General features: G+C 39.0%; 1 long non-coding RNA gene across 4 annotated transcripts in view; it reads right to left on the reverse strand.

Annotated features, from left to right (window-relative positions):
• LOC134471399 (uncharacterized) overlaps positions 1-12,559 on the reverse strand; it is a 52,922-nt gene that overhangs the window by 29,471 nt on the left and 10,892 nt on the right. Inside the window, exons 5-6 of one of the 4 annotated variants that reach the window (XR_010040857.1) lie at positions 9,941-10,002; positions 6,362-7,238 (exon numbers count right to left, since the gene is read on the reverse strand). The exons of 2 other annotated variants lie outside the window; for them this stretch is intronic. This is a non-coding gene — a long non-coding RNA (uncharacterized LOC134471399). Of the gene's footprint in view, positions 1-6,361; positions 7,239-9,940; positions 10,003-12,559 lie in introns of those variants that run through there. One more of the 4 variants, XR_010040860.1, reaches the window with a different exon arrangement.

The raw sequence follows: 12,559 nt of genomic DNA on the forward strand, positions 1-12,559 counted from the left end.
GAGATATGTGTTAAAGACCTATTTAGACTTTTTTTTTTCATTTCAACTATACATTTCCATTCCTAGACATTTATGGTTGGTCTGCCACAAAACTGAAATTTGTAGGTAGCTATATATGTATTTACAGATGTAAATATATGTTTATAAGATAAAAAATACTGAAAATGCACCATATACAAGCATTTATATCCATGGTATATTGTGACTGGTAGTGATGAAAGACTTTATTCATTATATATATATATATATATATATATATATATATAGAGAGAGAGAGAGAGAGAGAGAGATAGAGAGAGAGAGGTTTTATACTGCAAAGTCTTTAAAGACTAGAACAATTCTGGGGATGTAGAGAGACAAAGACACTCCTTTGCCTATTTCCTTCCCTGACATGGATAATAAAATGAGAAAGATGGAATTTTAAAACAAACAATTATGACCCAACGTGCTTAGAAGAAAATACTGTGAAGTGACAGAGAAGGGAGCTCACTGGGTGACTGAATGAGCTAAATTCTGTGAGCCTCCATTTCCTCCTCTAAAGCTTGAATATGGCTGGCATTTTCCAGTGCTATTTGATTCAAAGAAACTTGAAATTAGACTTTATTCATGGAGCACAAAAAGCATGTCATGTGAATCATTGCATGCTTTTGATTTAAAGATTATTTTATTAACATTTACAAGACAAATGTGCTTAGAATTAAAGTTTAATCAGCAATCAGACGATTGTCACTGCAGAGGAAAATTGTAAAGTGTGATGTATAATTCAGACCACAAACCCTTAGACAGAGTGTGTGTACACAGAGAGTGTGCAGTCCCCTAATGTTAAGAGTTCAGGCATCAGAACTTCCTTGCCCTGTGACATACTGGAATTTTGAGACTGCCACCTGTAATAAGAAATTCTGTATTAATGCATTCATTTATTTTTACATTAATTTGTTTTTTACATTAATTTTCAATTATACATGTATGTTGCATATGTGAAAAATACTCCCACTGCTAAATGTTTCCCAAAGATTTATTAATAACTCTTGGATACTTGTGACCCAGGACTGATTTATTTTGCTGGTTTTCAAAATCCATAATTCCTCTTTTGTTCCAAAATAGCCTTTTTCATATCTATAGTTCATAAAAGGGAAACTCCACCCACTCTTGGGAGCGATTATCCATGGAAGCATATACAACTCAACTGTTCGAAACCCTCATCCATTGCATCTCTCAGAAAGCAAATATTTGTTCCTCTACTGAAAGCTCACATCCTGTTGTATACTCGGAGATACACATAGAACAATGCCATATTTGTTCTCAGAATGCACATGCATTCTAGTAGACTGTAAGGAATTTAGCCAAATACTTAAACGAAAATATATTTACAAGTTGGGATAAGGTATGAAGGAAGAGCACCAGAAACTTAAGTCCTTCCCAGGAAACCTGGTTTTGTGAGAGAGGACAGGGATGTGCTTGTTTTGAACTGAGCAGGCAGAGGTGGGAGCATTGAGTTCATGCTATGCTACTCACACTTATCTCCTTGTGGCTTGTCACAGAGGCTCTGCCACGGGTTTGCCACACCTCCTTCTTCTCTCTGCTGGAATCCTTGAGGTCAGCTCCTTCAGGTCTTGCCCAAATGTAATCTTCTACTTTAAATTCAGCAAGGTATCTGCTTGCAAAATGCCAATATGCTGTCCCTAAATCTGCACCCCAAATGTGACTAATTTTACTTTTTTTACTCAGTCATCTGAATTAGTATGCTCTCTGCTTTCTGTAAAATAAAATATTTTCCCTATTTTATTCATTGATACACTTTCATATTTAGAATTAGACTTGGGTACAGTTGGCTACTTTTAAAATTAAGTTAATTACTAAGGAAATGCAGTGTACTGAGAGCACAGTGGACAGACGTTGTTTTAATTCAACATTGTTAAGATGTAGGGAACCCCTTCAACAATTACGGGATATGGATTTGTTTATTTTTTATTTAAAGGTCTTGGGTATACACATGTGACATGGAGAGAGTGGGGTGCCTTGAGTCCACTGTGTCATCTAAACAGGTTTCCTGTGGTGTAAGCAGGCACTAGGGTTGAGGTAAACTGCAGGTAGCTCTCCCACAGGGAGCAGACCACAAGGGGGAATTCCACTAAGGCAGAGATATTGGGATCAGCAAAGTGAGTAACTCAGAGGAGGCAGAGATATGAAATTATCTGGGCCCCATTTGGGGTATGAGAAAATCCAACTTATGTACAAGGTGGATGCCAAGGCAAGGAAAAATTGTCAGATTTTACCATAACCCACTCCTGAGGCCCCAGCCTCACTCTCTAAACAGAAGGCAGTTGTCTTTCAACAATGAAGTTCTACTGACTTAGGCAAAAGAGTGTTTCCAGAACTTATGTTTGCAAATACAAGACAAGATACTGGAGTGGAAACCTGGAGAGGAGTCAGGAAAACTCAGGGAGGTGTTGGTCCTTTCCCCAGAGGCCCAAGGGCCTGACTGAGAAAGCAGAGGTCTCCATTAACTTTAGCAACCTGATCTGAATGCCCTTGGAGTGCAGCAGTATGAGCTTAGCACCCAAGTAGAGAGCAAGATGTGTATGAGCCCTAGGCTGAGCAGACAGGGAATTTAGAAGGAAAAGCAACAGTGTCCTGTGTCCATTTGTGTCTTAAGAGAGGAAGTCCATGGGCATTGCTAGGTGGAGGATTAGTGTAAGGGATAATGTCACCGGTGGCACAGGGAGCAAGTCATCTGCAACATGAAGGTCTTGAGTGGTGGCATTGTCACCAAAGCTGATGTTGCTTGTGCTGATGTCATCTCCATCAATGAGATTTTGAGACAAGGTGATATTGTCTGGGATACAGGCCTTTTCAAAGGAGTAGGCACTAGTGTTGATGTGGACAACATCCTTTGTCATTTAGGTGGAAGCAATGATCCAGGAGATTCTATAGATGAGGTAAGTTCAAGAGTTTATTAAAAAAAAATAATTGAAGGCCTGGGGCAAACTTCCAAGAGTGTTTTCTGCATTAGTAAGCTTTCCTTTTTCTGGGCCCATTATCAACTATTGAATGTAAAGGAAGAGAGGTTTAATTTACTTCACAATTGGAGGAGATTAAGTCAGCGGGCTCCAAGGCAGGAGCATCATGGCAGAAGGGTGGTGGTGCAAAGTAGTTCAAGGCGGCCAGGAAGCAAAGCAGAGAGCAATACCAGAGAGGAAGGGGCCAAGGAACAGACCTCAAAGTCACCCCCCACGGCCTACGCAGACACACCCAGTGTTCTTCAGTAATCCCCTGGTCAGCTACAAAGTCATTCAAGTGGATGTAGGTAAGCTTAACTGTCACAACTTGTTCTTCTGGAATTTAAGAAGGAGCTATTGGAAGATGCAATTATATCCTTCAGATAAATGGACTGCTTTGGGTCTAAAAGGAACACGGAGGCATATTGAATATCTGTTTTAAAGAGCTCAGAACAGTATTTTCTAGGAAAGGAAATGCATATGTTGGTTCAGTCTGAAAATAAAGACAATAGATAGTCTCCAGCCAAAGTCTTGCATGGAGACCTTAGAATACAATATATTGATTCACACAGTGAGTGTTGGTGAAACAAGAGACTTCCAAAGGTTATGAGTTTTATTTTTTTAAACATTTCTTTGTGTTATTTGGTTTCCTTGTTGGGTTTGAATTTTGGATTTGAAGTGAACCCATTTTTGGGATGTTTATATCAAAGGTTAAGATGAGATTACCAGTTACCAGGCATCCAGTGCTAAGATGACTGAAAATTTGTCAAGTGTACCACTCCTGGGTCCCCTTCTTTATTAGGGACAAACTGAATAAGGGATAGAAGTGAAAATCATCCCCCTAAGCTCTGTCACCTCCTGTACGATAGCCTACAGACTACTGTCATTGTGCCTTCTGTGAATCTCCTGGACTTTCCAGTTAGTCAAAATTTTTGTCAGTTAATGCATTTTAGCCAGTTAGAACCTGTGTTGCAAAACTAAATTAGAGCTCTTTGGTTATATAAAACCTTCATTGTAGACATTAATACATAAACTTGATATTGAATCAAATTAAGGGCTTTATTTTCATTTTGTTGCCTATGATATACAGACAACTTATTCATTCATTATATATTAACATTAAATTGTTATAAACATATCATTTATATGTTTTACTTTTCCTTGTATCTAAGGGTTTGTTCATAAATCAGTAAACAATCTAAGGCTGGCATTATGTTATGTTTGTTTGTTGCTGTTATTATTATTATTATTACTACTTGGATTTATAGTTACCTAAAGCAGCAGTCTGTTTCTTTTGCAGTTTTTGACTTTTAGCTACCTGAAGTCTTAAGGTTCTTAGTTTCATCTTGGGGTGAAAGTGAGAGGGAAAAGGGTCTTAGGGCCGCCAGGAGATGGGCTCACTAACTCCATGGCAGTGCCATGATAAGATAATCAGTCTTTTAATGAATTTTCTTTTTGTTTGTTTAAAGAAAGCCTTTCAGAATGGCTTGCATTTCTAGGTAGCTAAAATCTGTGTTTTGTTCCTTTGTCTGTGGGTGTTTACCTCTCAGGGTCCTGGAGGGACTAAGCACCCTGTTTGCTGCCACTTAGGGATAGTTACAGGAATGGATACAGGAATGGATGCAGAGAGGCCCCTGCTTTCTGGCCTGCTAGGTGCTGCTTCCCTTTCCAGGTTCCAGTGGGTCTCGAAGGGGACAGAAACAAGCGCAGGGGCTTCTGTGTGATTAATCTGTTTCTGCACGGTCCCAAGACCAGCACTGTCCAGCCGGGTTCACGCAGGGGCAAAGACCTCTAAGCAACAGCCTCTGCACCAGTAGGAGGTGTGATCAGTCTGAGTGGGGAAGACATCCCCTTGTGGTCCTCAGCGGCACTGCATCAGAAGAGCCAAAGCTTCTTAGCACATTGTCAGCATGGACCTGGGCACTGCCCTGAGGCCCTCGTAGCTCCCTCTGTCGCAGTGCTGGATACAAAATGAATAATCAATACAAAGGCACCACTGTGAGGAAAAAGGATTGAGGATGTCTCTGAGGAGGATGAGGGTACATATGTGCACATCTTCCCTGACAGGGTTTCAACGACACACCTGCTCTTAGGCAAGACTGTGAACCCCCTTTTGGATAAAGTGGGCAGCATTGGAAGTTCTTTAAATATCTTTATGCAGTGACAATTTAAGGTGGACAGCCATCAGTCCTCTGCCCATGTGACAAAGAAGCACAGTGTCGCACATTTGAATTGCAGAAAACAATGTTGCTTCACCTTGATCCCACCAGGAAGGAGGTCAGGAAACCTTAGCAGCCCAAAGACAACCTGTGCTAATCATGACAGGCAATCTCCATCTTGTCCACCACACTCATTGTGCTAATTTACAGTCTTTAAAATAAAGAGCACCCTTCCAATGATTAGCAGATACAAAAATAGAAATTACATTTTATGACTTACAAGTCATGCACACAGAAATCAGGGAATGCAGGCCAGCAGGGAGAGGCAGACAGCTGGACCTCCGTGCTTATTGGTCCAGGATGTTATCCAAGGAGCTTGCCCATGGGGAGTATAATTCATGACTTTGAAGCAAGCAGGCACATGTTCCAGGATGCCAGAAAATGACTAGAAAGCCCAAGTAGAGTATGGAGTTCATGAGGCCAGTTGCATAGGCTGTACATGGTTGTCCCACAGAGAAGCAGTCACTAAGAGGACTTTGTAGAAAGCAGATACCAAGGTCAATCACATGGAGGAACTGAGAGAAGCTGTAGAACTGTGAAGTGTGTCAAAGGTAACTGATCCCTGATTCTGGTCTGAGAAATTCCAGCCATCAACAACATAGAGGCTAAAACAACATGACCTTAGAACAAGGTGTCTGAAAAGCAGTCAAGGGAGTACAGAGAGGGAAAGTTGTAGCTGTAGGTGAACAAAACATATTAGAAGAAAAGGATTAAAATCAGCTGTCTTTGTTGGCAGATGCCCATAGCTGATCAGCAAATGCAAGTTAAGGGACTGAGACAGGAGAGAAAACAAAACTGAAAGCAGAAATTAATTGAGAAAATCAGCAAAAGCAATAGATCATGAACATTGATCGAAACTGGGTGTGGTGGCACATGCCTATAATCCCAGCACTTGGAAGGCTGAGACAGGAGGATTGCTGTGAGTTCAAGATCAGCCTGAACTGCGTAGTGAAACCCTGTCTGAAAAAGACAAAATAATAATAATAATATTGATGAACTCATAGATATACTTATCAAGGAAATACAAAGCAAAGCACACAATGAGGGATACCAATAATTTATGAATGGATGTCACTAGATATTTTATGGCTCTTAAGAATAATAAGGAAATATCATGAAAATTTTTAAATCAATAATGTCAGTGTTTCAGATAAAATAAATCCTTGAGAGACTCTATCTACCAAAATGATTCAAAGAAGAAATAAAAAGTATATTAAGGAAATGGAAAATTAGTATCCATACACAAAGATCTGTTGACAATTGCATTAAACATTTTGAGAAATAATACAAATTTTACACAAGTTCTTTTGGAACATAGAGGAGAACGTGCACTTGTCAATGCACTGTAATGAGAGAGCAAGATTTGGTGGCTCACATACACAGGCTAGCTAGTGCTTCCTGCTCCAACTCATCCAAGCTTTACTTCCAGAAGGCACCAATAGTTACCTCATGCAGTACAGGGACTTGGCAGGTGTGATCATGGGAAAGGTGTTCAGAAAAGAGGGTACACTGGTACCTTGAGTTTGTCCTAATGAATTCAACATGATGAGAAAGATTGCTGTAAGTGAGAAAGATTGTATCTCAAGTGGGGGACAGTCTCATAGGACCTCGCCCTCAGTCACTGGGATCTGACATGATGTTCGGTTAGAAAATGTCTAAGTTGAGCTACATTTGAGGCATCTGCTGCAACCCTGGTTGCCAGTAGAGAGAAATCCAAACACCGATGTGGGTGCCCCCAGAAATGAAGGGTCTTTGTCATATTGCCTACAAGAGTAGACCAGCCAGAGGAAACTAACGTAGCCATACTGACAGAACTAGAAATCATTCCTAGAGACAATAAAAAATTCTATAATCACTCTCTTCTGATTAAGCCCCACTTCTTTTTGAATGGTGTGTTTTCTATTTCATGCATTGCAGTTTGGTTGATTCAGCAGATCGGGTGTGGGAAATTCAGGAAGCATGTGGTCCAGGCTCAGCTCTTCAATCAGCCATGGAGCATCCTTGGCTCAACATTTTCAGTCTATGAAACAGAACTATTGTGTTCAATCCATATTTTGAGATACCAATACAGAAGACAAATGTAGGTGGGTATGGACTACTTTAATTTTTATAATTATGTTTATGTTTTTATTTTTAAAATATGGCAAATAAATCTGGTTTTATAGGTACTGTAGTATTAAAATCATCTTTGAAGCAGTATTTTAATTTTTAAAACTTAAGTAGACTAGAATTGCTTAACACAGAATAATTTAAGTACAAGTATGACATAGATGGATATAAGAACTACTTTGAAATGACTAAAATGGAAAAGGTGTTACAGGAAAAACTGAAGTTTAGAAAATAGCTTTTTTTTAAACAATCTTGCTTCTCTCCATTTTCCCAATCAGTAACCAATTTACTCATTCAGTTATTCATTCATTAAATATATAAATATTCATGAGCATCTTTCAAGTACAAGGCTCCAAATAAGAGCACACTAGAAACAAAACACTGAATGTGAAACATTCCCTGACCTGAAATACCCCAGACTCCAGCAGAAGAGACAAACACGTTTAAAATGGAAATGCACTAGGCCTAGAATTTCAGCAGGAGCATGATTGCAGTCCTGCCAACTTCTACTTTGGGAATTTTTAGTTTCTTCTGGAATCTACCTTGTTCTGAGATTCAGAATGATTAATTCAAAACACAAAGCTGGAAATAACACTGCTTTACTTTAAAATATTGCTTGACAAACAACGGTACAGACACAAATGTGCTCTCATCTTTTTTTCTGGTAAATATAGTTTTCTGACTCTTACTAAACAAAGTCATGCCCATTCACTGAGCACTGCCTATAGCTGCTTGCCTGCTGACAAGGTAAGTAGTTGTGATAGAAAGCTTGAAATATTTACTATGCGATTCTTTATGGAAAGAAAAAAATACCTAGCACATTTATTTTTAAAACCTTCTTATCAGATCCCTTTCAGGAACACCTGCCATCCAGATTTTTAGGATAGCGCATACAAAACTATAAAATCTCATCTCCTCGCGTATTTCAGAACATATATAACAAGCCACTCACATCCTAAAAACCATGACCTTTAAATCCCTTTGCAAGAAAGTGACATCCTTTAGTCCACACTTCCTTGCTCTTTCTCTCTGAGAACAGGGCTTACCCCTTACAACTCAAACTAAATTTACTTTGGGAAACCTACATGATGATTTTCCAAGGGAAAACTATGATTTCTTTGTTTTTGCTCTCTCAGTGAGCAGTGCTTACTCTTTGTATACTACTTAGCATGCTCTCATTGTTCCTTCATGGCTACACTGCTTCCACTGCAGTGTTATATTACTTGGAAAATAACAATTCAAGAAAAAATAGTAGAGATGAAAGTCAGAGAATTGCTCCAATAACCTTCCTGACAGTTAGTGAACATTTATTGAAAACTAATTAATGTCATTGCAACCACCTTTCCCCATCTAATTAGGTAAATAAGAATAAAGAAAAATAATTTTACCAAACTACCCATGTATGACTATTATATTTTAATCAAAAATAAAACAAATTTCTATCCTCTAAGTCACCTGGTATATATCACTACACTGTGGTATAGACACCAGCTAACTAATGTCGTATTTTATTGTGTCTGAACTTCAATTTTCTCCTGACTCTTAAGAGTATAAAAAATCTCCTGAATTCTCTTAATTGTATTTCCACTGTTAAGTGTTAAAGTATTTCCATGCCGCAGTATAAGTTATCACTTTGTTTGTGTAGCTTTTATACTTACACACTTAGTCTTTCTATCAGCCATAGACTATGCTGTCCTGTTTTCAAATTTCCTTGGGATGGTCTTCCCCTTCCTCAAATGTTATCATCAGGTACTTTCCCGAGAGTCTAGCTATTTCTATGCCCTTGAATTCATCATTGAGACCATCATTTCCTTGGGGCTTAACTACAGGATCACTTTTTTCTTCCCTCCTTTTCTGTCCACATTGCACCAAGTTCTCCCCTTAGAGTATTAAGTGTGAGCTCAGCTAGATGACACCCCATCACAGGCGACTTGATTTTCCATTTCACCTTCCATCCTTTAGTGCGACTTGGGGAATAAGAGTTCCTTTCAATTTGAAGATGTAAATCTTTATTTTATGAATGGTTTTGTTATTTCTACTGTATGTTTATTTTTGATATTTTTCCTGTGAAGGTCCACAGTGAGAATCAGAGTAGAATCTATCATCATATTAGATCTACTGAAGTACCATAAAATGAAGAAAATACAATCCACTTCTCAGGGTTGTAGTAAGAATTAAATAAATCAATAATATATTGATACTGTGTAATATTATATGTCATCATAATTTTATATGTTAATTTTTGGTTAACTTCCAGGTCTATCACATTGCCACTAATATTTAACATTGCTATTTTCTAATAACGTTGTTATTTCCCACTTCATTTTCTGTAATTTTCTAAAGTTTGTTTGATTATATTTCTACGCATGTTCATTCTTCCAATAAAAATCATTCAGTTAGCATTTATGTGTTGGGATTTCTTGTTGCTCAGTTCACCCTCTGTTTAGCCCTGAATTCTTCCTTTACTATGCTTTGGCTCACTCATATAGGAGTCGGTAAATTTTATTTTTTTAAGTGAGAAATTGTATATATTTTAGGTGTTATGGAATGTGTACAACCTTTTTTATAATTTCTTAACTTTCTAAGTATTTAGATGTGTAAAATGATTCTCACCTCAAAGATTTTTTTCATATACCATCAGGTGATCCATGTAGGAAGTAAGACTCCTCCATGTCCTTAAAAGCAAAGCAGATCCATACAATGAGATTTTGGCTTCACCAACAATCTCCATTTGCATCTCCTGGTATTTCTGGATCTCACTGATCTTGTCTAAGGATCGCCTAATGAGCCTTTCGGGTTGATGTCATTTATTCTAGAGGTATCAGTAGAGACCTGGAGGAGGTAATAGCATATGGCAACATGTCCAATGTCACCATGTTTGACACATATTCGTTTTAATTATTGTATTAGTGGAGATTTTACTTCCTTTTATTAAAAGGATTTTTTCTTCTTTTTATCTCTTTCAATGTATTTTATTGTTGATTGTAAATTTCAAGTGAGGGCAAAGAATCAAATATTTCTCAGGTGCCAGAAGCCAAAAATAGCATGATGAGGTCTTTCAAGTCTGTATCCCACATAAATCTCTTGCATTTAAATAAACATAATGTCTGGCATCTGAGTGCTTGATTAATATTGGTGTGATGAACTAATGTACAAATCTCCTTTATTTCACAAATGCAGAAGCAGACTGAAATTTATAGGCATGGCATCTATTCCAGAAAATTCCAATCACTCATTTGACCTCATATTTCAGGGAACTGTTGAAGTAGAGCTGCTCCTGCCTCTTCTCCACTGCCCCCACTGCTGCCAGCCCCTCCCATGTTTGCTTCCTTCCCCTGCATCTCAGCTTCAATGCCCAGCAGCCAAGTGAAGCCTGCGAGAGGAAATGAGGGCTCCAAGGGGCAGATGGGGACTCTGGAGACACCAGCAGGACTGCAGCTGCAAACTAGGTCATGGGGCCTCAGGGACCTGGAGGTGGGAGGCTCTGCGGAGGACACTCTGCCCTGGGGGGGCATAGGAAAGTGGGTTCTGTTTCTGTTTTAAAACCTTGCTATCTTCTGTCTCGCCCCAGCAATTGTGTGCTGAGCTTAGGTATTAAACTGGAAAGTGATTCAGAACACTTCAACTAGCAAGGATGTTACAGTCATAGGCTACGCCTTGACATCTAATGAGTCAGCTTCAGATCTTATGCAAATATCAGAACAACATCAGATGTAGAGGGAGAATTGCTCTCTCAAGACAAGAAAAATGTTGTTCTCTACCAGAAAAAAACGATAATCCTGACTATGTTATAGACAAAAGATAATAAACTTTTGAGTAAATATTGTTTTTTTCTCTGTGTCATTATATTCTGTCTGTCTCTTTCTGTGTGTTGCCCTTTTTCCTGTGTGTGTAGGCATGTGTGTCTCAAATGCACTTCATGGATTTAGTTAATTAACCTGGCACATGACGGATGCTTTAAGGATTGGGGTGGACTGTAACTGAACATGTAATTATCAGAAAGGAAAGACAAATAACCCAAAGGAAAGAAGGAACTCTAATGAAGACAAAAGAGGAAGCTACATTTTGTTCCCTGGGAATATCATAGACAGCTAAGTTAGGTAGAACTTAATAGAAAGCCAAAAAAGGATGGAGTGCTTGAAGGAGCCAGTGCAGAGAGATGAGATGCACCAAGCCTGTGACTGGAGGCAAAGCTGAGGAACGCCTGGCTTCAAGAGGGAGCTGCCACAGCCAAACCTTAAATCTTTCCTAGAGATAAACAGGAATTTAGGATTATTCTCCAATCAACACTGCCAGGTCTAGTGATCCCAGGCAAGCGTCAGATCCATAGAAGTGACCAGAGTATCCAGAACCTTACGCCCAATCCTTTGCAAGAATTCTTTTCTTCTTCCCATGGACCCTTGCCATGTGACTCATTTCCCTAGAGGATCAATGTTAGCTAAGCAACTGAACTTGTAATCTGATAGGTTGAATACAGCATGACCCATGTTGTGATTTTGCCTTATAAATACCCTTGATGAAATTCCCCCACAGCCACCTACTCCACTGCACTCCTGGAAAAGTAGGAGTGAGTCTTCTTATTCCCAATGAAACTTTCTTAGTTTCCCCCTTTGGTTCACAGCTTCATCCCTCAGTGTTGTGAGCCAATGAACTCCCCTCATCAGGCATTGAACAGGTCAGGAGTTACTTTTTGTGTAAAAGACAGAATGTGGGCATTAGAATATTTTACAAGCTTGACTGTGAAGACTGTCACTTCCCTCTGCTTCAGAAGTCTGCAAACTCTGAATCTGTGTCATGGGAGAAGACTTTAATGGGTGTCATGTGAATGCTTAGGGAGGTTTCAGAGAGATACGTTTCAGAAAATGCCTACCCATCATCATGATGCTCTCCTGATAAACATTAAGATCATCTCCTGCAGTAAGAGACAGGAGGAGGAGTTACTCATCTCTTAAACAACTTAACAAGAAGACAATATGGACCATAGAAACACATCTCGGCCAAATTCTTCTAAATGTTAAAAAGAAAAAGACTCATTAGCAAGGCCCAAAAGTGACTCCAACTCTTCTTATGAGATGTCCTAAAAAAAGATAATACTGAGGTTTTAAGTTTGATGTAGTTGTAATGTAACAGGAGATAAAGCCAGATTTCAAGTCGGATCAATCAACGTAAATCTCCTATATTAAGGGTCACAGGAAGGAGATGTAGACAGCGATGCTCTGAGGGCAAGTGGCT

Source organism: Cavia porcellus, unplaced genomic scaffold (assembly GCF_034190915.1).
Source record: "Cavia porcellus strain 051 isolate PalLab524CR breed Dunkin Hartley unplaced genomic scaffold, mCavPor4.1 scaffold_18, whole genome shotgun sequence".
NCBI lineage: Eukaryota > Metazoa > Chordata > Mammalia > Rodentia > Caviidae > Cavia > Cavia porcellus.